Source organism: Somniosus microcephalus, chromosome 15 (genome assembly GCF_052327205.1).
Source record: "Somniosus microcephalus isolate GS21.2 chromosome 15, FLI_Smic_1.0, whole genome shotgun sequence".
Classification (NCBI taxonomy): Eukaryota; Metazoa; Chordata; class Chondrichthyes; order Squaliformes; family Somniosidae; genus Somniosus; species Somniosus microcephalus.
This window is the reverse complement of record NC_141001.1, coordinates 67,235,433-67,260,208: the sequence shown is the minus strand read 5'-3', so window position 1 is coordinate 67,260,208 and position 24,776 is coordinate 67,235,433. Positions and strand designations below refer to the sequence as shown.

General features: G+C 48.7%; 1 protein-coding gene across 2 annotated transcripts in view; it reads left to right on the top strand.

Annotated features, from left to right (window-relative positions):
- Positions 1 to 24,776, top strand: part of trim66 (tripartite motif containing 66) — a 306,202-nt gene that overhangs the window by 40,920 nt on the left and 240,506 nt on the right. The window contains exon 1 of one of the 2 annotated variants that reach the window (XM_086007942.1): positions 2,534 to 2,654. The exons of the other annotated variant lie outside the window; for it this stretch is intronic. The gene's annotated coding sequence lies outside the window, so the exon portion shown is untranslated. Of the gene's footprint in view, positions 1 to 2,533; positions 2,655 to 24,776 lie in introns of those variants that run through there. 2 annotated transcript variants of the gene reach the window in all.

Below are 24,776 nucleotides of genomic sequence, written 5' to 3'. Positions count from 1 at the left end.
CTAGGAATGCAGTGGTTTATGCTCTGCATTTATGTAGCACCTTTCACGATCTTGGGAGTCCCAAAGTGCTTTACAGCCAATGAAGTACTTTTGAAGTATATTCACTGTTGTAATGCGGGAAATGCAGCAACTAATTTACGCACAGCAAACTCCTACAAACAGCAAGGTGATAATGACCAGATAATCTGGGTTTTTTTGGTGACGTTGATTGAGGTTTAAATATTGGCCAGTACACTAGGGATAACTCCCCTGCTCTTCTTCGAAATCGTGCCATGGGATCTTTTACGTCCACCTGAGAGAGCAGACCAGACCTTGGTTTAACGTCTCATCCGAAAGATGGCACCTTTGACAGTGCAGCACTCCCACAGTACTGCACTGGACTGTCAGCCTAGATTTTTGTGCTCAAGTTGCTGGGTCAAAATCCTGGAATTCCCTCCCTGACAACACTGTGGGAGTACCTTCACCACACAGACTGCAGCGGTTCAAGAAGGTGGCTCACCACCACCTTCTCAAGGGCAACTAGGGATGGGCAATGAATACTGGCCTTGCCAGTGACGCCCACATCCCATGAACAAATAAAAAATGGTCTCTGGAGTGGGACTTGAACCCACAAGCTTCTGACTCAGAGGTGAGAGTGCTACCCACTGAGCCAAGGACTATTGGGAATGCTGCTTTCTAATAGTTCTTGTTGGGGAAGGAATTATTAATAAATCTGAGTGTTCATTTATTTCTATTTTATTACTTTTAAGAATATGCACAAGACATGGATATATTGATACCACAGAGATGCTATTTCTCTGAGGGTCCTTGCTGACCTACATTTGGTTCCTGTTCAAATTAAAAATTCTCATACTTGTGTTTGAATCCCTCCACGGACTTGTCCCTTCCCATCTCTGAAACCATCCCAGCCTGCCACCCCCGCCCCTAGCTCTCTGTTCCTCTAATTTTGGCCTTTTGTGCAATCCCACACCCTGTTGCCCTACCATTGGCAGCTCTGCTTTCAGCCAACTAGGCCCTACTCTCAGAATTCCCTCTCTAAAGTCCTCCACCTATCAGCCACCCTCTTTTTTAAGTCTCTCCTTAAAATCCACCTCTTTGACCAAGCTTTTGGCTTAGTCCTTCCTTCTTTGGATTGGCATCAGTTTTTTCCTTATATCTCAGTGAAGCACCTTGGGATGTTATCTTAATCAAGATTGAGGCATTTAAAAAATGGGGTATAATATGTTTTTGCTTTATTTTTGGGACCATTCAGATGGATTTAATGATCTTCTGACTGTGTATATATCTATCTTCCTATGATTAATTAAAATAGAGTTTTGATTTTAAATTAATTCAGATCTATTTTTTTTAAAACCTTGTTTTGCTCTTAACATGGACCAATAATTTTTGTCTTTGCAGTAATACATATTGCTATAGATACAGATGCCCAAGCGACATTGCAGAAACGAATACATTTTCATACTTGTACCTGATGCCATAATCCTTTCACAAGGCTCAAACCTACTGATACCAGTTTTAGTGCCACGACTCAACTTATACTGTTGGACAGTTCGAATGCAATTAAAATATTCATGTATGGTCTTTATTGCCAGTTGCTTCCCCTGTCCACCAGTTCCTCTTATTTACCATCCTCAACTCTCAGACATGTACAGCTGGTGTATTTTTTTAACAACTTAAATCAACACACTGCCAAGTAAAATGGCACATTCTGGAGCATGACCAGTAAAACTGTCAAATGTGTGCAGAAACTGCAAACAATGACTCTTTGCACATATTACTCAACCAAATGTTTGGGTACATGTGATACCACTACTATGCTGCTGATGTTACTTGCCATTTCATTGCCTCCCTATTATGCTAATATATCTGCTCATAAGGCTTGTGTTTATGTTGATTTATATATGCCTCAGTGATTCCACAGAGCTCATTTGCACTTGTGCAATCTTGCCTATTATATAACTGCATGTATATACACTTAACATCACCGCCATTGATACTGATGCATAAGATCACTAACACAAACATCCCCACCATGACTACCTCCGTGTCCATCATTTCCGAGGGTCTTTAAAGTATCACTGGTGAATCTTTGGTTTTAAGTATGCTATGGAAAAAATACACAGGAGAATTGTGGAATGACCAACTTATTGCATTTGTCTTGAACTCTCTTGTGAGTTGTGATTTTTGCCAACTCATGAACCTCCTCACTCCTAGGATATATTAAGTGCCCACAGATCCCCACTGTGAATCTACTACCTGTCTAATGAGTATTTTGCTGTAACTGATTTGCACATAGCATTGATTTTATTATATTTTTGTCACTTTTCCCAAATTCTTTTTCCTGCTTGTATTGTTGTACAGTATTCATGTACCAGTAACTGTGCAGTTGCAGGTACGACACCGCAGTGCAAAGTTATTTTTAGCAGCTAGATTTGTTCCATTTTTAGAGCCCAACCCAAAGGAGCAGGTTCCCATGATCCTTAAGTATAGGTGCAATAAACAGCTTTTTCCATCAATTATTTCCAGTTGAAAGGTAACCTGAAAACAGAAAGTGATGCAACTACAATCAGTGATTTGCACAGGGTTTGAGAATGTGAAGGCTCATGAAACAGAAGGCTAGATTTCTCAGTACCTGCCAGCATTTTCCTGGGAAGGTGAGTACCCAGACTAATAGTTGGGTGAGGGGGGGAGGAATGGGAAATCTCATCTGGAAATGTTTGACTAAGTAGGCAATATGTTTTTTTTCTGATTTAGGGAACTGTGTATATAATAGTACTGATGTTAGTTTTTAGAGTTGTATAAATATCAAATTTGTGACTCTGATGTGTTTTTCATTTATACCATGGTGGGTATATTTGACTAAATACGCTGGGTCTCGATCTGTGTATTCATGCTGTGTAATTGTTAAAAGGATTAATCCGAGACTGGAAGATTTGAGTTGGCAAGCTTCAAGGACATAGTGTTCCTTTGACTACCCTCTGGGTATGTACCTGAACTTCAATGGAAATGGCACAATTAAAATGGGCAGCATACCAAGAGCATTGTTATCACTATTTATATCTATTTTGATTCTTTCATTTCTTACTGCCTAATGTTCATATTTTAATAAAATATGAATAAGCAGAATTAAGTATTTTAAAAACACATTTTTGGTTAGTTTCAAAAGTATGTGTTAGAAAGTCACTAAGGTGATAGCTTTGTTGCAGATTAAACATGTGAATTAAACTGCTAGATGACTGTATAGGTTCCTGCAAGATTTAACCATTTGGGGTCAAGTTAATTTGGGGTCAGTAAATCATTAAAAAAACTGATCTAAGTTGACCCAAAGAGATTCTGCTTACCCCACCCCTTTTTTCTCCCTTCTCCTCCACCCCCACCAAAGACCATGGTCACTAGATTGACCATGTGATAGAAAGCATGAGAGGGTGTTACATAGAATCTACAGCACAGAAATGGGCCATTCGGTCCAACTGGTTATGCTGGTGTTTATATTCCACACTAGCCCCCTTCCACTCTAATTTCCTTTCCCCACCCTGTCCCCTGTATCCCTTTGTTCGCTTCTCCATCATGTATGCCTCAAGCCTCCCTTTAAATGCAGCAGAGCTATCTGCTTAAACCATTCCACGTGGCAGTGAGTTCCACATTCTCACCACTTTCCATGTAAAGAGTTCCTCGTAAGTTTTTTATTTGACCTGTTAGTGGCTATTCTATATTTATGCCATTTAATCTGGATATAAAAACAAGTGGAAGCAGTTTCTCCACATCCACCCTATTGAACACCAAAATAATTTTAAAGAGCTCTCTCTGATCTCCTCTTAGCCTTTTTTCAAGAGCCTCAACTTGCTCAATCATTCCTGATAGATGCATCCTTTCAATTCTGGTAATAGCCATGTAAATCTTTTCTGTGTTTCAACATCCTTTTTTGTAGTATGGAGATCAGAACTGCACACAGTACTCCAAATGTGGCCTAACTAAAGAAAGTGACTGAGGGATGATGCGTGACTTTTATTTTGTGTGTGATTTCTTACTTGGAAATTGTTTGATCTCTACTTTCTGTATCCTCATCCTTTTCGCTGGCACATCTATCTATGGGGAAGCAGTTTTGTTAGTTATTTTGGTCTGCAGTTTGGTTTTCAAGACTGGAGGTGGTGCTGGGTAGTTGTGAAAAGGGGAGTTCAAAAAGCTGTTTTGGGAGTGAAGATTAATTTAAAAACTTGTCAAGAAATGAGTGGCAGTCACAATTAACCAGAAAATGCTGGGGTGTTGAGGAGATAGCTGCAATAAACCATAAAAAGAACATAAGAAATAGGAGCAGGAGTAGGCCATTCGTCCCCTCGAGCCTGCTCCACCATTCAGTAAGATCATGGCTGATCTTCTACCTCAACTCCATTTTCCTGCACTATCCCCATATCCCTTGATTCCCTTAATATTGTAGGAGTCTACGTACTCCTAGCAAAAAATACTGAACTCGGAGAGGTTCAACAGAAAAGGTTTAATTGTTGAGGCTGCATGCTGAACACAAAATGGAGTCAGAGACTACACAAAGTACGACTGCCTTTCATCAGTGCACAGCTTCGACTGCTCCTCCCCTGCTCTGGGCTTAACTATGTTGCAGATCGAGTTTCTTAAAGGTGTGATCCTTCTTAAAGGCATGACGCCTGATTTATAGTCTACGGACCGGAAAGCGGATTGTGTCCTTTCTGTGATCGGTACGCCACACAGCTCCCCCCAGAATCCGCTAGTAGGGAGTGTACGAACTGGCATGGCGGCTTGATGGCACGGCCGGAACGGCTCTTGGCGGTTGGTGTCGGGAGCGGGGCGGTCGGACGCGTCGGGCTCTTAGGCGGTCTGCCCCGCGGTGGGGGTTAGCCCACTTGAACGGGTTCGTCGGGCTCTAGGTGCGCCAGCTTGAGCCGGTCGACCGACACCTTGTCAGTTCTGCCGCCCACTTCGAGGAGGAAGAACTTGTTCCCCGTCTGGAGTACCTTGTAGGGTCCGTCGTATGGGGGCCGTAGAGGTCCTCGGTGGGCGTCATGGTGCACGAAAACAAATTTGGCCATGTGCAGGCTAGGTGGAACGCGGGTTGCTGGTTCGCCGTGCCGGCCGGTGGGTACCGGAGCGAACTGTTGTGCTCGGTTGGCAAAAGCGCGGCGTTGCTGGTCAGCCGACCAGGGGGTCGTGGTGGTGGGCAGGAACTCTCCGGGTACGCGCAGCGGCTGGCCGTACACGAGTTCCGCCGCCGAGGCTTGCAGGTCTTCCTTGACTGCGGAGCGTAGGCCGAGTAGCACCCACGGGAGGCGGTCGATCCAAGCCTCTGCCTCGAGGCTGGCGCGGAGGGACGCCTTCATGGACCTGTGGAATCGCTCGCACAGTCCGTTGGCTTGGGGGTGGTAAGCCGTGGTGCGGTGAACGGCCACCCCGAGGTTTCGGGCAATGGCGGCCCACAGATCAGAGGTGAACTGTGGGCCTCTATCCGACGTCATGTCGGAGGGGACGCCAAACCGAGCGACCCAGGTACCGATGAACGCCCTCGCGATGTCTGCGGCGGTGGTGGACGTCAGTGGAATGGCCTCGGGCCAGCGGGTCCACAATTGTCAGCTGGTGCGTGTGACCTTGTGATGGCGGCAGGGGGCCAACGAGGTCGATGTGGACGTGGCCGAACCTTCTTTCTGGCACGGTGAACTCCTCGAGTGGGGCTTTGACGTGCTGGTGGATTTTGGCACGCTGGCAAGCTATGCAGGATCTGGACCAGACGCGCACATCTTTGCGCAGGCCGCGCCAGACAAATCAGTTGGCCACCAGTCTAATGGACGCGCGGGTGCCGGGGTGTGAGAGACCGTGGACGATGTCGAACACCCGTTTTCGCCAGGACGCCGGGACTACGGGGCGGGGTTGCGCCAAGGAGGTGTCGCATTTGACTGTGATGGTGGACGGGCCGCAGGCGATGTCGGTCAGTCGCAGCCCTGGGAGGGTTGTGGGCGCGGAGAGCAGATCTGGGTCGGTGCGTTGCTCCGCTGCCAGTTGAGCATAGTCCACTGCCAGGTGGGCGCCGTGGACGGCGGGGCGGGATAGGCAGTCGGCCACCACGTTGTCTCGACCGCAGACGTGCTGGATGTCCGTGGTGAATTCGGACACCATGGCGAGCTGGCGTTGTTGCCTGGCTGACCACGGGTCTGCAGATTTCGCCATCGCGAATGTCAGGGGTTTGTGGTTGACAAACGCGGTGAAGGGGCGGCCCTCCAGATCAAATCTAAAATGGCGGACTGCCAGGTACAGTGCGAGGAGCTCGCGGTCAAAGGCGCTGTATTTGGCCTCCGGGGGGCGCAGTTGGCGGCTGAAAAAGGCCAGCGGTTGCCAGGCCCCGTCGACCCATTGTTCGTACATGGCGCCGACCGCGTGGTCGGGGGCGTCCGTGGTGAGGGCCACCCTGGCGTTGGGCTGTGGGTGAGCGAGCATGGTGGTGTCGGCGAGCGCCTTTTTGGTCGAGTCGAAAGCGGTCAACATGTCCGCCGACCACTCGATCGCCATTCTGTCTTTCTTACCCCGGAGGGCTTCGTATAGGGGCCGCATGAGGGAGGCCGCTCCGGGAATGATGCGGTTGTAAAAGTTGATCATCCCCAAGAACTCCTGGAGGCCTTTGATGGTGGTAGGCCGGGGGAACTGCTGGACGGCTTGCACCTTGGCGGGCAGGGGAATGGCTCCGTCCTGCGTGATGTGGTGGCCGAGGAATTCGACCCTGCTGAGGCCGAATTGGCACTTGGCTGGGCTGATGATGAGCCCGTGCTCACTGAGCCGCTGGAACAGGGTGCGAGGTGCTCGATGTGTTCCTGCTTGGAGGAACTAGCTACCAGGATGTCATCCAGGTAGACAAAGAGGAACTTCAGGTCCCGGAGGACGCAGTCCATGAGCCGCTGGAAGGCCTGGGCCACGTTTTTGAGGCCGAAGGGCATTCGGAGGAACTCGAATAGCCCAAAAGGGGTGATTATGGCCGTCTTGGGAACGTCCGTGGGGTGGACTGGCACCTGATGGTAACCGCACACCAGGTCGACTTTGGAGAAGACTGAGCGGCCGGCCAGTCTAGCCGAGAAGTCTTGAATGTGTGGTATGGGGGACCAATCCGGCGTGGTGGCGTCATTTAGGCGCCGGTAGTCCCCGCAGGGGCGCCATCCCCCGTCGGGTTTGGTGACGATGTGGAGTGGGGAGGCCCAGGGGCTGTTGGAGCGGCGGATGATGCCGAGCTGTTCCATTGTGGCGAACTCGGCCCGCGTGATCTCCAGCTTGGCCGGGTCCAGCCTGCGGGCGTGGGCATACACCGGTGGGCCTGTGGTGGGGATGAAGTGTTCTACCCCGTGCTTAGCAACCTTCGCGGAGAAGGTCGGGTTGGTGAGGGCTGGGAACTCAGCCAGGAGTGCTGAGTAGTCGTCCGTTGAGTGGACGCGGCACTGCCACACCATTTTGGCGGGTTGGGGGGGGGCCATGGCGCCCGGGATAGGTGACATGGTGTTCATGTCCACGAGGCGGCGCCGAGGCCTGTCGACCAACAGGCCGTGGGCGCACAGGAAATCCGCACCGAGGAGCGGGGAGAGCACCTTGGCGGTGATAAACTCCCAGTGGTAGCGGCGGCCTGCGAGGTCGATGGTGACGGTGCGGGTGCCGTACGTCCGGATGTCAGTGCTGTTGGCGGCAGCCAGTGCAGGGCCTCGGCCGCCTCGCTGGATCTCGAGGGTGGATGCAGGAATGATGCTGCGCTGCGCGCCCGTGTCGCGTAGGAAACGGCGTCCGGAGGCGCTGTCGGTAACGTACAGCAGCGCGCCTGCTTGCCCCACGGCCATCGTGTAGGCCGATGTGGGGGTGGTTGGAAACGTGCAGGGATGGCTGCAGCGGCGTGCCCGTGCGCCGAACCGGGTATGGAAGTAGCAGTAGCCCTGGGTCGGAGGGCTTGGGGGACGTGGGGGCCTCGTGGCCGAGCGATAGAGGGTGGAGCGCGCGCCGACGCTGCGGAGGCCAGGTCGGGGGTGACGGCATGGTTGGAGCTGGCGGACAGGAGCTTATCGGCTTCGTCGGCCAGGGCCTCAAGGTCCGTGAGGCTGGACGCCACGATCGCCGGGCGGATGCTGGGAGGTAGTTGGCGGATAAAGAGCGTGCGGAAGAGGGAGCCGGGCGGTTTCTCGTCGGTCAGAGCAAGCGTGTGTGAGAGCAAGTCTGATGGCGTGGAGTCACCGAGGCCCGGGAGGTCGAGGAGGTGGCAGTTGCGCAAGAATTGGGAGGCTGTGAATTTTTTAATGAGCGCGGCCTTGAGATGTGCGTACTTGCCTTCCTCCGGAGGGTTTTGTAGTGTTGTCCAGACTTTCGTGATTGTGGAGCTGCCCAGGGAGGTGAGGAGGTAGTCGTACATCGTTGCGTCGGCGGTGATGCCGCGGAGTCGGAATTGCGATTCAGCTTGAAGGAACCAGGCGGTGGCCAGGTTCTCCCAGAACTCCGGCAGCTTCACAGAAACTGCGTTTGTGTCAGCCATGGTTAAGCTTAGGAGTCGTCCTGAGCGTCGGGGTCACCAATGTAGGAGTCTACGTACTCCTAGCAAAAAATATTGAACTCGGAGAGGTTCAACAGAAAAGGTTTAATTGTTGAGGCTGCATGCTGAACACAAAATGGAGTCGGAGACTACACAAAGTACGACTGCCTTTCATCAGTGCACAGCTTCGACTGCTCCTCCCCCGCTCTGGGCTTAACTATGTTGCAGATCGAGTTTCTTAAAGGTGTGACCCTTCTTAAAGGCATGACGCCTGATTTATAGTCTACGGACCGGAAAGCGGATTGTGTCCTGTGATCGGTACGCCTCAATATCCCTTTTACTACAAGGTTATTAATGAACCCTTTCTCGTTGCACAATACTAGATCTAAAATAGCCTGTTCCCTAGTTAGTTCCTCAACATACTGATCTAGAAAACTATCTTGTATACATTCCATGAATTTGTCTTCCACACTATCACTGCAAATTTGGTTTGCCCAGTCTGTATGTAGATTAAAGTCCCCCATGATTACTGTATTACCCTTGTTACATGCACCTCTAATTTCTTGATTTATACTCTGCCCTACATGACGACTACTGTTTGGGGGCCTATAAACAACTCCTATCAATGTTTTCTTGCTGTTGCTTAGCTGTACCCAAACTGATTCTACTTCTTGATTTTCAGAGCTAAGGACTGTATGAAGGAACACTTGGAAGAAGGATAGAATTGGGGAGTCTAGGCGACATAATTGAAGTAGGAGGTTTTTGTAGCAGGAGCTGTAGTTCCATAAAAGCTGGCAACTCAAAATAACAGCCCTGAATATAGCAAAAAAACAAGAGCAAAATACTGTGGATGCTGGAAATCTGAAATAAAAACAGAAAATGCTGGAAATACCCAGCAGGTCAGGCAGCATCTGTGGAGAGAGAAACCGAGTTAACGTTTCAGGTCAATGACTTTTCGTCAGAACTGGAATAGGTTAGAGCTACAACAGTTTATAAGCAAGTACAGAGGCAGGAAAAGGAAGTAGGAGGGGAGAAAAAACTAAAGGGAAGGTCTGTGATGGGGTGGAAGACAGGACTGATTGAATGACAAAAGGGAAAATACGGTGGTAATGCGACAAGTAAAGGAACAAAAGATGGGTCTGGAGGAGCTGTAAATGGCAACAACAGAACCATTATCAGCACCAGCTGTCTGGAAAAAATGGGACCAGTGGTTATGATCTGAAATTATTGAACTCTATGTTGAGTCCGGAAGGTTGTAAAGTGGCTCAAAAGATGAGTTGCTGTTTCTCGAGCTTCTGTTGAGAGTGTGATGAAGAATTAAAATGGCAAGTGACCGGAAGCTCAAGGTTATGCTTGCAGACTGAATGGAGGTGTTCAGCAATGCAATCACCCAATCTGCGTTTGGTCTCCCCAATGTAGAGGAGACTGCATCGTGAACAGTGAATACAGTATACTAAATTGAAAAAAGTACAAGTAAATAGCCCGGAATATCGGTCGGACATTTGAAAACAAGTACAGGAAACTTTCAATTTACCGGCACCTAAATAACCGGAAATCTCGGTTAACCGGCAAAATTCAGGAGTAGGTTTTACTTCATATTTTTTTGCCTTCTGCCATCTGTGCTGTGCAAGGGTGTGGCTGCAGCTGTTGCTAAGCTACAGAGACGCTTGAAACTTGAGGCCATTGTTCTACAGTTGTTGCTAAGCAACAGGGTTTGTTGCTTTATACGGAGCTGTCAGCTCTCCCTATCTTTTACTATAGCGTTCGGTTATCCGGAATTTTTGATGAACCGGCACCACATCGGTCCCGTCCGTGCTGGATAAAAGAAAGTTTCCTGTATTCACCAATTGTTATACAGAGTGAAAGCCAAGTAACCTGGCTCCTGTAAGGCCTGAGACAGTTCAGCATGGTTGGAGGCATCTATGTGCTGTTCTTGTTTAAATATAACAAGTTATGGGCAAAAATATACTGGGACTCCATCATCACAGCCTACTTACCAATTTAGACTGCAGGACACCTCTGCCCTGCTGACAGGCATGCTTTAGAAGTCTACGGGAGTGGGATCTCTCCAATCAGGAAGAGCAAACTATTAAGATCTGTCCCAGTTAAAATGTCTCTTCCTAGGTAAGTGACATTTAAAAACTATCTTCATCTTAGTCTTTCTGGAAGAGTGCCTTCCCCTGCCCCATAGACTGATCCCCTTGAATATTTTAAGGTCCTCACCTCCATTTTTACATTTGGAAATTATAGTTATTTGTGTATTCATCTAATCTGGCCAGTTCAAAGCTGCATTGAACTCCTTATCTGAGGAAGGATATACTTGCCTTAGAGGCACTGCAACAAAGGTTCACTAGATTGATTCCTGGGATGAGAGGGTTGTCCTATGAAGAGAGATTGAGTAGATTGAGTCAATACTCTCTGGAGTTTAGAAGAATGAGAGGTGATCTAATTAGGGGGATTGACAAGGTGGTTTCTGAGAGGTTGTTTGCCCTAGCAGGAGATTCTTGAACTGGGGAGGGGGTGGGGGGCATAGTCTCAGAATAAGGGGTCATCCATTTAAGACTGAGATGAGGAGGAATTTCTTCTCTGAGGGTTGTGAATCTTTGGAATTCTTTACCCCAAAGGGCTGTGGATACTGAATCATTGATTATATTCAAGGCTGAGAGAGATAGATTTTTGGACTCTAGGGGAATCAAGGGATATAGAAATCGAGCGGGAAAGTGGAGTTGAAGTCGAAGATCAGCCATCATCTTTTGAATGGAGGAGCAGGCTCGAGGAGCCGTATAGCCTACTCCTGCTCCTAATTTGTATGTTCTCACGACCTACAGGAAGCAGTTTTAAAGTTTGGCATTAAATAAAATCATATTCCAAAACTTGACCCTATAGCAAGTTTAGTATTGATATTTTAACTTTCTTTTCTGTGAGTGGATGTTACATAAAATTGTAGACTTTGCACAGTTCTTGATTTGTATTTTAATAAAACTAAATATGCCCCCTCACCACCGTGACTCCCAATTGTCTCTTGCCCATCAAGGGATGTGGCAGCACATGTTTGAAAAAGGGTTAGACCCGAAACGTCGACTCTATTGTCTCTCCACGGATGTTGTCTGGCCTGCTGAGTTTTTCCAGCATTTCCTGTTGTTATTTCACATTATAACTGAGCTGTGGTGACTCTTTGGGTGACTTCTGAGGTGTGCAAAATGTTTAAATCTGTGCTGATTTTTAGTGACAAATGCCTGCGTAAAAGGTGAAAAGTTGGCATGTGTGGGATCTGTTAATTACTGTTTGAAGGAGCAGTTGGAGAGGTGGGAGTTGGAAAACTAGAAGAAGTCATCACTTCTTGGTGGGAAGCAACAGGATGGAAGCCATTAATGATGCGAGGGAAAGCCATCGCCACTGGCTGCAAGACTGGCCACTGGTCATGGGAGGTGACATTAGTCTGGTGAGCTGGATCTGGTTGTGTAGTCATTTTAGGGTTCACAAAAAGTCAGATGATATACTCATTTGTAAATGTCAAGATGATTGTACCATGTAACACACAATGGATTATTCTTCTGCTGCTGTAAGTAAACTCTGCATAAGGTCAGCTGGAGTTTGCAATTTAATTGTTTTTGGTGAGGGAGGTGCTGTGCAGATTGGAAAAAAAAAATTGAAATTTCTGTCTCCATGTAAAACAAAATGAAGCGATTGCCTTAAAAAATATATTTTGATGTGTGGCAGATACTGTAAAACCTTTATTTATGGAGATAGATTGTTGTTAAGTTAGATTCTTCTTCTAAAGCTTTGGTGTCAATTTAAAGATAAGCCTAATCATGATTTTATCATTATTTAAAAAAAATCAACCCTTGGAAAAATAGTTAATCTGAAAACAAAAAAAACCCCTCCAATTACCATGTTGTCACTTAAATAGAATATTGAAAGGAGATGGTGATTGCATGGGTAACTCAAAACATAGCAACAAGTGGTAGAAGAACAGAGAGCCTGTGATCAGCCTGATTTATACTGGGTTTGTGAGGTCTCCACTTCATTGTTTACTAAATGGAATGGTTACCATACAAGACTCCAAACAGGTAAGTGTTTTCAAAGTAAAAGCTAATAAGAGCTTTGAAGGTGGCAGGACAAGTTGATGATGCTATTAAAGCATAAGGCATCCTTGGCTTTGAGGCATAGAGTACAAAAGCAAGGAAGATACACAAATATTTACAAATCATTGTTTAGGCCTGAGCTGGAGTATTCTATCCAATTCTGGATACCACACTTCAGGAAGGATGTCAAGGCCTTGGAGAGGGTGCAGAAGAGTTTTATCAGAATGATGCCAGGGAGGAGGGACTAAAGAAGCTGGGATTGCAAAGAAGGTTAAGGGGAGTTTGAGTAGAGGTGTTCAAAATTATGAGGAATTTTGATAGAGTAAATAAGGAGAAACTGTTTCTAATGGCAGGAGGGTCAGTAACCAGAGGATACAAATTTAAGATAATTGGCAAAAGAACTAGAGGGGAAAACTAGTGTCAGAGGTTTGTCTGCAGCCTTTGACATGGTTGACCACTCCATCCTCCACCAACGCCTCTCCACCTTCATCCAGCTAAGCGGGACTGCACTCACCTGGTTCCATTCTTAGCTGTCCAATCGTAGCCAGAAAATCACCTGCAATGGCTTCTGTTCCTGCTCCCACACCGTTACCTCTGGTGTCCCCCTAGGATCTATCCTTGGCCCCCTTCTATTTCTCATCTACATGCTGCCTCTTGGCGACATCATCCGAAAACACAGCATCAGTTTCCACATGTACACTGACGACACCCAACTCTACCTCTCCACCACTTCTCTCAATCCCTCCACAGTCTCTAAATTGTCAGACTGTTTGTCCGACATCCAGTTCTGAATGAGCAGAAATGTTCTCCATAATATTGGGAAGACCGAAGCCATTGTTTTCGGTCCCCGCCACAAACTCCATTCCCTAGCCACCGACTCCATCCCTCTCCCTAAAATCTGTGTGAGGCTGAACTACACTGTTCGCAGCCTTGGTGTCATATTTGACCCTGAAATGAGCTTCCCACCACATATCCGCAGTATAACTAAGACCGCCTACTTCCACCTTCGTAGCATCGCCCGGCTCAGCCCTTACCTCAGCTCATCTGCTGCTGAAACCCTCATCCATGCTTTTGTTACCTCAAGACTTGACTATTCCAATGCACTCCTGGCTGGCCTCCCACTTTCTACCCTACGTAAACTTGAGGTCATCCAAAACTCGGCTGCCCGTGTGCTAACTCGCACCAAGCCCCGTTCACCCATCACCCCTGTGCTCACTGACCTACATTGGCTCCTGGTTAAGCAACGCCTCGATTTCAGAAATCTTTTCCTTGTTTTCAAATCCCTCCATGGCCTCGCCCCTCCCTATCTCTGTAATCTCCTCCAGCCCCACAACCCCCCTGAGATATCTGCGCTCCTCTAATTCTGCTCTCTTGAGCATCCCTGATTATAATCGCTCAACCATTGGTGGCTGGGCCTTCTGTTGCTTAGGCCCTAAGCTCTGGAATTCCCCCCCTAAACCGCTCTGCCTCGCTACCTCTCTTTCCTCCTTTAAGACGCTCCTAGCTCTTTGACCGAGCTTTTGGTCATCTGCCCTAATTTCCCCTTATGTGGCTTGGTGTCACATTTTTTGTCTTCTAATACTCCTGTGAAACACCTTGGGGCATTTTACTACGTTAAAAGCGGTATATAAATATAAGTTGTTGTTGAGATAAGGCGAATTGTTTTTACGCAGCGAGTTATGATCTGGAATGCACTGCCTGAAAGAGTGGCAGAAGCAGATACAATAGTAACTTTCAAAAGGGAATTGGATATATATTTGAAAAGGAAAAATTTACAGGGCTCTGGGTAAAGAGCAGGGGAGTAGGACTAATTGGATATCTCTTTGAAAGAGCTGGCACAGGCATGACTGGCTGAATGGCCTCTTTCTGTGATGTATGAAGAACTCTAGTTAATAAACACTCACTTCCAGGTTCTGAAAGGCATAGTTACTGCCATGAATAGAATGACAACAGACTGAATAACCTTTTATTTTTAAACCAAAGTATTAGCACTGAATTTATGGAGGGAAAAAGAAAAATGTATTCTTTTATAAGGAAAACATACCCAGAAATGACATCCAGCACAGAACAAAATGAGTATGACTACATTGTCTTGCCTTTGTTACCTCTAGACTTGACTATCCCAATGCACTCCTGGCTGGCCTCCCACATTCTACCCTACGTAAACTTGAGGTCATCCAAAACTCGGCTGCCCGTGTCCTAACTCGCACCAAGACCCGCTCACACATCACCCCTGTGCTCGCTGACCTACATTGGCTCCCAGTTAAGCAACGCCTCGATTTCAAAATTCTTATCCTTGTTTTCAAATCCTTCCATGGTCTTGCCCCTCCCTATCTCTGTAATCTCCTCCAGCCCCACAACCCCACCCCCGAGATATCAGCGCTCCTCTAATTCTGTCCTCTTGAGCATCGCTGATCATAATCGCTTAACCACTGGTGGCCATGCCTTCTGTTGCCTAGGCCCCAAGCTCTTGAATTCCCTGCCTAAACCTCTCGGCCACTCTAACTCTTTTTTCTCCTTTAAGACGCTCCTTAAAACCTGCCTCTTTGACTTTCCCTAATTTCTCCTTGTGTGGCTCAGTATCAAATGTCTTCTAATACTCCAGTAAAGTGGCCGTGGGATGTTTTACTATGTTAAAGGCGCTATATAAATAAATGCAAGTTGTTGTTCTTGTGCTCTTCAGCCAGTATGTGATAATCAGCTCATTTTATTGCATTTTTCCTGCCCTATTTTCCCTACCCTTCTCTAAAGATGATTCTTGACTGTAGCTGGGGAAGAATTTTGTAGGTGCCGGTTGCTGTCTGCAATCTCACCTAGGTGGCCATTCTTTATATGTGAGCCTAGAGAGTGTGTGAGTGTTGACACTTATTTTTCAATGGACATATATAAGCAGACATGTGCATGTGTTTATTTGTACACAAAAACTCTATCTCTGTCTCTCTCTCTCCAGAATACATCACTGGATAGTGATTATGATTGGGTACCCTGGCTTTTTCTTCCTCTTCCATCTCCCTGCACCATCAGTCCAGGGATGCTAATGATTTTGGAATTTAAATGAGTTTCTTCTTGATGTTTGTTCCTGTTTGTTCTTGTCTCAGTTTTTCACTAACAAGTGACTTGCTCAGCATTGCTATTCTATAAGTTCCTGCTGTCTGTGACTAGCTGATCAATCTTGTCTTGGAAGACTCTTGCTAATGGGAATCTGTTCATCACTCTTGTTGCAGTTGCATGACTTATTATGAACAATAATTCACTGATCTCATCTAACTGACCTTATATTGCAGATCATAGAAAGGGGCTGATTTGTGTGGGATTGATTAAATTACATAAGAGCAAGCTTGATAGCGAGATATTGTGGTATTGGTAGCATGAAATCTCTAGACAGGAATGATCAGAATGAGACCAATAATGAGTGTCACTTGAACCTGAATGATGCATAAGCTTAAGAAAATGTATACAAAGCAAAGAACAAATACATTAAACTCAATTAAATGATGTGAGCTTTGTATAGTGGATGCTACATAATTTAGAGGGCAACTGGAGGCATTTCCTCTTTTTTCCTGCTGTCATGTCCTGTCCAGATGGTAAATATTCAGAAACAGCAAGTGAGAGCATTTGTGTATTTGGCTTTATTAACCAGATATCATTGTATTTTTATTTATTTATTTTTTAATCCACTGTCCATATTCACTCTGGAAATTATAACCTTGTTATTAAAAGGTGCAATACTGACAGATATACTACCAGCTCTGCATTGCTGTTTGACCAGAGAAATGTTGGTTATGTTAACAAAGAACCAAAGTGACAGATAGCTGTCTCCTAACATTAAAAATATATTTTTTGCAATTTTAAAAGTTATGGACTGTCCAGTAACTTAAACTTTGATTTGTACTATGGAGCCAGAGTAATGTGATACTGACTCTTGGAGGTGGTGCACAGCTCCTCCCTAATTCGATTTTGGGTGACCACACCTGAAGTACCTTATACTCTTTGTGCTGGTTACAGTCAAAACTGCTTCACATCAATCCAAAGTATATAATATAACTGTCCAAAGTATATACAGGAAACTTTCGATTTACCGGCACCTAAATAACTGGAAATCTCGGTTAACCGGCAAAATTCAGGAGTAGGTTTTACTTCATATTGTATTTGCCGCCTTCCATCTGTTGCTGTGCAAGGGTGTGGCTGCAGCTGTTGCTAAGCTACAGAGATGCTTGGAACTTGTGGCCATTGTTCTACAGTTGTTGCTAAGCAACAGGGTTTGTTGCTTTATACGGAGCTGTCAGCTCTCCCTATCTTTTACTATAGCGTTCGGTTATCCGGAATTTTTGATGAACAGTCACCACGTCGGTCCTGTCCGTGCTGGATTTAAAAAAAAGTTTCCTGTAATATAACTGTCCTTTGGTCCCTTTTTTTTTCTAGAGGGTCTCACAAGAATTGTTGTCTGTAACTCGGTATCTGGCACATCCAAGCAAGAAATCTAGCTCCGTATAGCTTGTTTCAAAACTTTGGGGGAAAAATTCAGTTGGTAGCGCCACCCGTTAGCGCCTTAAGAGGGCGCTAACGGGACGCAAACCAACTAGCGCCCGGGCGCGGCACTGCCCATGCCTCCTGCAAAATTCAGCGGGAGGTTAGTGGTGGCGCTAACCGGTAGTGCTGCACCGCTGGCGATGAGGTCATTGGCGTGCGCAGCGCCCCGTTCACACCCCAGCCACGATCTTCGGGAGCGCCCCCTGACTTACCGCCGGACGCTATGTCCGACGGGGTCAGGGGGGCGTACCTGCGGCCGGGGAGGCGCAATTTAAAGGCGAGGTGCGGGGCAGTCGTTTTTGTTGTTGGCCGCCTGCCAGCACCTGCCTGCGCTCCCATCCCAGACCTCCTGAAATGCCCTCCCCGCGGAGTGCTGGCTGTGCTCCAAGAGCCCAGCACTTCTCTTGAGTGCCGGGCTCTTTTGCCTGCACTCCCGATCCCCGGGGGCCCAGCTGGGCCCCAGGTTGCACTGCACAAGGCCCCTCCCCTTTAAGAAGGAGAGGAAGGCCCGCAAAACCGCGGCGCGACGTGCTGCAACGCCACAATATTGACTCACAGCGCCCCAAGGGGCGCAACCACTCAATTTCTGGCGCGGGGATGCTAATTTTTCCCGGGCGCTACTTTTAGCGCCCCGGCAAAGTTAGGGGCGCTACTCAATTTTTAGCCCAATTTAGTTCTTGATTCTTTGACAGATGATCGTAGCCATATTATCTCTCTACAACTTTTGAATGTGACAGTGTGATTTTATTAGGTCTTTGGATGTTGTGTTCACAGTTCTTGGACTTCAAAATTGGGTTCAGCATTGACCTCAAGTAACCTTTTAATATAATATATTGGCCTTTCAATGGGTAGTCCTGTGTTCTCAATGTATTTCAAGTTAACTAATATGTTGCAGAATAAATGTGAATTGAACTGCGAGATGACTATAGGTTCCTACAAGATTTAACTGTTGGGGACTAGTTAGCTTCTGTCTCCTATTTTGTGCTTTTACACTGGTGCTTAGTGTTTTGTGGGCAACCAGTGTCCATATGCTAGCTTCCCATGCTTGCAATGCTAAAGATCTCTTAATCATAATGGTAGCAGAATCATAGATCTATGAAAAGTGATAGCTGGATTTAACAGTGTAACTGTGAGGAGCTAGCTTGTGGGTACCTGTCTCCCAGCCTTGATCCAAATTAAACAATCACAAGTGGAAAAGTGCTTTGACGGTTCTGTATGAAATGAAATTGGACAGCCTCAAGCCAATTTATAGTATGCTTCATTTTGATACAAGTTGGCAGTGTACTGGAAATCTCACTCGAGTGGCCTTTAACTGCACTGTTATTGGAAATGGAGAATTGACATTGGTTTATTAAGGGGTATTCTTAGATTGGGATTAAAGTGTGGCGTTACCACATTGGGGAAACACTGTGTGTATGTAGATAAACCTGTATAATCCCCTTTTAACTGCTGTATTCCCCTCCCCCCCGCAAGACAGTTGCAAGCTGAGAGGAATAAGGCATGTTCAGACTCGCCTGCTGCTGAGAGAAGGAAAACCAATCAGGTTCCAGCAGGTGACCAATCCGTGAGTCATCACAGGTTCGCGGGCTTTACGAATTCAGTACTGTATTGTGAGAGTTGGAGTAAAGACCTATTTCTTGTAGCTCGCTGTGTTGCCTATTTCTTTACGCGGGAGACTGTAGTCTCCCACATTGGTGACCCCGAATGTCGGCGGCCGAAGCCCCCGACTCACGTAGCCCTACAGAAGCCAGCAACGACCCGACGGCAACCAGCAGCAGCCCGATGTCGGCCGGCGCCGCGTCCTTGAAGCTCCCCACCTTCTGGGAACACCAAGCACCAGCTTGGTTCGCGCACACGGAGGCCCAATTCACCCTTCGCAGGGTTCAAGACGATGAAGAAAGGTACCTCCACGTAGTCTCAGCACTAGCAAGCTCCACCGCCGCCGAAGTTCTCGACCTGCTGGGGAACCCACCACAGACCGGCAAGTACTCAACCATTAAGGGCCGCTTGCTGCAGGCTTACGGCCTGTCTGGGGAGGAGAGGGCCCGTAGGCTTCTTTCACTACCAGGCCTCGGCGACTCTACCCCGACCCAGTTGATGAGCCGGATGCTTGTGCTCCTGGGCTCTGAACCGCAGTGCTTCTTGTTTCGGGCCCTTTTCCTCAGCCTGCTTCCGCAGCAGGTACAGACTGCCCTCGCGGGGTCCCCGATCACGGACTGCGGACAACTGGCAGCCGCCGCGGACAAAGTCTTCGCCGTCGCCCAACTCGGCTGTGCAGCCACGAGGCTCCCCGACACCACCGAGCGCACGCCGCCACCCCAGGCCGCAGAACTATGCTACTACCACGCGCGTTTCGGCCACAAGGCCCAACGCTGCAGAGCACTCTGCTCTTTCGATCAAACCAAGATGGCCGCCCGGCCCAACACGCCAGCCCCGCGCCGCCGTCTAGGCCCGCTCGACCGCACCCCCGCCGCCACGATGGCCATCAGCACCGCAGGTAAACTGCTGTACATAACCGACTCCCTTTCAGGGCGCAGATTCCTTTGCGACACCGGAGCCCAATGCAGCATAATTCCTGCCTCCCAGCTCGACATCCAGGCAGGCTGCAGCGGCCCACCCCTCGTGGCGGCAAATGGCGCAGCCATCGCTACTTTTGGAAAGCGACGGGCCGAGGTTTGTTTCAACGGCCAGCAATTTACGTGGGATTTCGTGACGGCCTCGGTGGCACATCCCTTGCTGGGCACCGATTTTCTTTGCGCCCACGGACTCCTGGTCGACGCCCGCGACAGGCGCCTGATCGACGCAGCAACTTTCGCTTCACTGGCCTGCCAGCAGAGCAACAGCCCGGCCCTCGTCGGGTCCTGCTCTGCCCCGGCGGATGACGACTACGCCCGCCTACTCGCAGATTTCCCGAGGCTCACGCAACCGACCTTCTCAGCCGCGGCAGCCAAGCATGGTGTCGAGCACCACATCGCCACTACGGGACCACCAGTGTTCGCCCAAGCCAGACGCCTGGACCCAGCTAAGATGGCGGTGGCCAAGGAAGAATTCGCCACGATGGAGAAACTGGGCATCATCCGCCACTCAAACAGCCGCTGGTTGTCCCCCCTCCACATTGTGCCCAAGCCGGGCGGTGGCTGGCGCCCCGGCGGCGACTACAGACGGCTCAATGATGCCACCACGCCCGATAGATACCCCATTCCGCACATCCAAGACTTCTCGGCACACCTAGCAGGAAAGTCCGTCTTTTCCAAGGTCGACCTGATTCGCGGCTACCATCAGGTCCCCGTCCACCACGCAGACGTCCAGAAGACGACGGTCATCACCCCCTTCGGACTGTTCGAGTTCCTGCGCATGCCCTTCGGGCTCAAGAACGCCGCACAGGCCTTCCAACAGCTCATGGATTCTGTCCTACGGGACCTGAGCTTCCTGTTAGTCTATCTGGACGATATCCTCGTGGCCCCCACCAGCAAGGCCGAGCACATCGCGCATTTGCGCTCTCTTTTCCAGCGCCTCAGCCAACACGGGCTAATCGTCAACCCGGCCAAATGCCAGTTCGGAGCAGCCCAAATTGACTTTCTCGGCCACAGAATCTCACCAAGGGGAGCCATTCCCCTACCTTCCAAGGTGCAGGCGGTGGCGGACTTTCCCCAGCCCACCTCGGTCAAGGCGCTGCAGGAATTTTTTGGGATGGCCAATTTCTATCACCGTTTCGTGCCCAAGGCTGCCTCACTCATACGCCCCCTCTACGAAGCCACCAGGGTCAAAGAGCAACTCACCTGGTCCAGCGAGATGGCGACAGCCTTCCACCAGACCAAAAGCGCCTTGGCCAACGCCACACTACTGGCCCACCCCATCCCGGGCACCAAGACCGCCCTCGCCACGGACGCCTCGGATTACGCCGTCGGCGCTGTCCAGCAACAGTGGGTCGAAGGCGCGTGGCAGCCACTGGCATTTTTCAGCCGACAGCTGCGCAAGAACGAGCAGGCCTACAGCACGTTCGACAGAGAGCTCCTGGCCCTGTTCCTGGCAATCCGGCACTTCCGTTTCCTCCTGGAAGGCCGGCCGTTCACCGCATTCGTGGACCACAAGCCGCTCACTTTCGCCATGGCCAAAGTAACCAAACCCTGGTCCGCGCGCCAACAGCGCCAACTCAACTTCATCTCGGAGTTCACCACGGACATCCGCCACGTCGCCGGCAAGGACAATTTGGTGGCCGACTGCCTCTCAAGACCCTCGCTCCACGCAGTGCACCTGGGCGTCGACTACGCCAGCATGGCGAGAGACCAGGCCGCCGACGCGGAGATCCAGGCCCTCAGGACGTCAACCACCAGCCTCACTCTGGCCGACATCCACTTCCACGCAGCCGGCACAACCCTCCTGTGCGACGTCTCAGTCCCCTCGCCTAGGCCGGTCGTCCCATCCGCCTGGCGCAAGCGAGTTTTCGACATCATCCACGGCCTCTCACATCCAGGGATGCGTGCGTCTCAGAAACTCATGTCCGCCAAGTTCGTCTGGCCTGGACTCCACAAGGATGTGAGAGACTGGACCAACACATGCGTGGCGTGTCACGCAGCACACCAAGGCGCCATTGGAGTGTTTCCCGGTGCCTGAGAGGCGTTTCGACCACGTCCACGTCGACCTGGTAGGCCCCTTGCCGCCGTCGCACGGTTTCACACACCTGCTCACGATCGTCGACCGCACCACCAGATGGCCCGAGGCGGTTCCCCTCGCCTCCACCACCACGACCGACGTCGCGCGAGCATTCGTCTCGACATGGGTGGCCCGGTTCGGCGTGCCGACTGACATATCCTCGGACAGGGGCCCCCAGTTCACCTCCCACTTGTGGAATGCCATCACCGCTGGCCTCGGCACCAAGTTGCACAGGACAGCAGCCTACCACCCGCAGGCCAACGGGCTCTGCGAGCGCTTTCATTGTTCCTTGAAAGCCTCCCTCCACGCCAGCCTGGCCGACACCAGCTGGATCGACAAACTACCCTGGGTCCTCCTGGGATTGCGCACCGCGCCCAAAGAGGACCTCCGCGCCTCCGCGGCCGAGATGGTCTACGGCCAACCGCTCAGAGTACCAGGCGACTTCCTCCCCCTGACAACGGAGCCGTGGTCAGCTGCCAGACAGCTTTCCCTGCGCCAGGACGCGGCCCAGCAATTCCGTCCAGTGCCCACTTCGCAACACGGCCCGTAGCCGGCCTACGTGCCTCGGGACTTACGGCATGCGGAGTTCGTCTTCGTGCGCCGGGACACGCACAGAGGCCCGCTGCAGGCACCATACACCGGCCCCTTCTCAGTATTGGAGACGGGGGACAAAGCTTTTCTTATCGACGTCGGCGGGAAGCCGGACCTTTATTTCAGTAGACCGCCTCAAACCGGCGCACCTGGACCTCAGCTTCCCGTTTCGTCCGGCTCTTCCCCCATGGCGGGGCAGACCTCCCGCGTTGGCGACGGCCCCACAAGAGGACCAAGACATGCCAGAACCTTACTTCCCGGCCGCCGCCCCACCTTCGCCGGCAGCCCGTCCAGCCAGCCCACCGGCAGACCAGCCGACGAACCAACCGGCCGACCTCACAGACCGCCCTCCTCACACGCCAGATGGCTACTACAGCCGCTACGGCCGTTTGGTCAAACCTCCGCAGAGACTGACTTTTACAGTTAACGAGGATTCTGGGGGGGCGTATGTGGCGTTACCACATTGGGGAAACACTGTGTGTATGTAGATAAACCTGTATAATCCCCTTTTAACTGCTGTATTCCCCTCCCCTCGCAAGACCGTTGCAAGCTGAGAGGAATAAGGCATGTTCAGACTCGCCTGCTGCTGAGAGAAGGAAAACCAATCAGGTTCCAGCAGGTGACCAATCCGTGAGTCATCACAGGTTCGCGGGCTTTACGAATTCAGTACTGTATTGTGAGAGTTGGAGTAAAGACCTATTTCTTGTAGCTCGCTGTGTTGCCTATTTCTTTACGCGGGAGACTGTGGTCTCCCACAAAAGTACTTTGCTGGATCAAATTTTAGCTTCACTAATTTGGGAAAGTTTGCTGTCGACACCGGTTGCCTAAAGTGGAAATGTATTCCATTCTCCAGCGCACACATCTGTTCCATGATGGGCACAAAAAATTCTGCACAGAATATAAAAATAAAATGAACTCACAATTAAAGATGGCTCATGTTTTTACACTCTTCATACCAGCCCAGTTCAAATACAGTACATGGGTAGACAGGAGGTGTTGAGTAACCAAACTTACCAAATGATACTGGCACTTTCTATTTCTGCTCTGAACCTTGGTACCCATCCTTAAGGGTTATATAAAAATCTTGTTCAATGCCAGGCATTTTGACGAGGCTTACCAGATACCTTTACAAACCCAAGGAGCTTTAATTTTCAAAATCAAATTTTGTTAAATAAGAGTTAACAAATCTTTCAATGGTATTTTCTTTTACCTTTTCAAACCTACAGTTTTAAAAACTTTAAATTCTAACACATATAATCATTACTTGATTGGTTAGATATTTTACAGATCAAGTTTTTATATATAGTTTAATGGTGAATCTACTGTGGTATTGCTGTGGTAGTTGAATTGTAGGTTGGATGCTTTTAAGGAAAAGAGTGCTATATTATGTAATAACCAGCGTATTCTTCTACTAAGGTGGACATGTGCCACTTTTAAAAATTGCAACGTTAAGTAAACAGTCTCCAGTCATCCAGAGTTCAGTTGTTGTGTGGCCAGGGAACTTTGCAGATTGGAAAATGCTTGTAAGTTTCAGGATAGAGTTTTAGAAATGCAGCTCAGAAGCACCCAACACTTTGTTTTGTGCGTATAATTATATTATCATTTAAGTCTAATTTATTTTAAAAAGTATACTGTACAATATCCTAAACAAATCCTTACTTTAAAGAAGGAATTGCATTTATTTAGCACTTTTCACAACCTCAGGATGTCCCAAAGTGCTTTACAACCAATTAAGTACTTCTGAAGAGTAGTCACTGTTGTAATGTACAAAGCACAGCAGCCAATTTATGCACAGCAAGGGCATCAAGGGCCTACAAACAGCAATGAGATAATCTGTTCTAGTGATGTTGGTTGAGGGATAAATATTATCCTGGACACCAGGAAGAACAAGGCAGACTTTTGCCTTGGTTTAATGTCTTATTCGAAAGATGACAGCTCCAACAGTGCAGTACTCCCTCAGTGCTGCACTGAAGTGTCAGCCTGGATTATGCATTCTAGTTTCTGAAGCGGGACTTGGACCCACAATCTTCTGACTCAGAGTTAAGAGTGCTACCACTGAGCCAAGGCTGACACTTCAAATATTTAGGTTTAGTAAATAAAAACATTAACAGATCTTTAATTTGCTAGCATGGCTTAACTTGACTGTGACAGACCGATGTGCCGAAGCCTAAACTGGTCCTGCCAGAACTCCATAAATCTTGAAGATAAATTATATTTGGGATGATGTTACCAGGCATAATTTTGCAATTTAGATTTTACAACTCATGTATAGTGTTGTTCTGATCCCTTCATTGAAATTCACTGTTTTATTGTGAGTTTACAGAGGTGTAAATCATAACAAATCTATATACATATCTACATAAAGGTTTTGTTACATTTGAATTGCAACAAAAGGAAAAAAAGGC